Source organism: Myotis davidii, unplaced genomic scaffold, assembly GCF_000327345.1.
Source record: "Myotis davidii unplaced genomic scaffold, ASM32734v1 scaffold1402, whole genome shotgun sequence".
Taxonomy (NCBI): Eukaryota; Metazoa; Chordata; class Mammalia; order Chiroptera; family Vespertilionidae; genus Myotis; species Myotis davidii.
This window is the reverse complement of record NW_006292789.1, coordinates 135252-136208: the sequence shown is the minus strand read 5'-3', so window position 1 is coordinate 136208 and position 957 is coordinate 135252.

Here is a 957-nt window from a genome sequence, read left to right as displayed (position 1 = left end):
CTGCTGCAGTCCCAGCTGGTCCTCACAGTCAAACGGCCTGGAGGTCAATTCCTCCCAGTGACACCAACAGCATTCAAGTCTCAATTACAGCAAAACTGTGCTCACAGCCCACAAAGGGGTGTACTTAGAGCTCCCAGCTCAGGTGACATAGCAGCTCTATCCAATATATAGAAACATACACAGGGAAGCAGCTAAAATGTGGAGACAAAGAAACATGTCACAAATGAAAGAAATGGAAGAAAGAAAACTACTGGATATAGAGTTCAACACCATGGTTATAAGGTTATTCAAAAATCTTCTAGAAACCTCCAAAAAATGGAAAAGGACCAGTCAGAAATTAAGCATACACTGACTTAAATAAATAATAATAAGATTCCCAGGTGATTCTAATGTGTAGCCAAAGTTGAACACCACTGCTCAAAACTATCAATAAAAGGCCCAAGGCCTAGCGCCAGCACCAACCTGGCTTGCTTCATGGCTAGGCCTCATCTGAGCACTTCTAAACCTGATACAAAGAGGAGGAATCTGAAGATCTCTCTGTAGCTCCTGCTGAGTGAGCCTAGGCAGTGGCTGACTTTGCACCTCCCTGGAGACCCAAGAGCCAATGTACCCAGTAGTTACTGTCAGACCATACCAGATTACAACTCTACACATCCATAAGCAACACACTCAAGGGGTAGACTCAATGAACACCAAAGTCCCACTGAAGCAAGTCCTGCTCCATAGAGGTATCTCCTACACAGCAGCTCTCCCAATGTAGTAGCAGCTGGTCCTCACAGCCAATTTGCCTGGAGGTCAATTGCTCCCAGTAACACCAAAGGCAATCAAGTCTCAACTACAACAAGACTGTGCTCACAACCCACAAAGGGGTGCATCTAGAGCTCCCAGATGAGATGACTAGGCAGGCTGAGCCACTGGGCCCTATAGAACACCTACTACACAAGGACTCTCTACCAA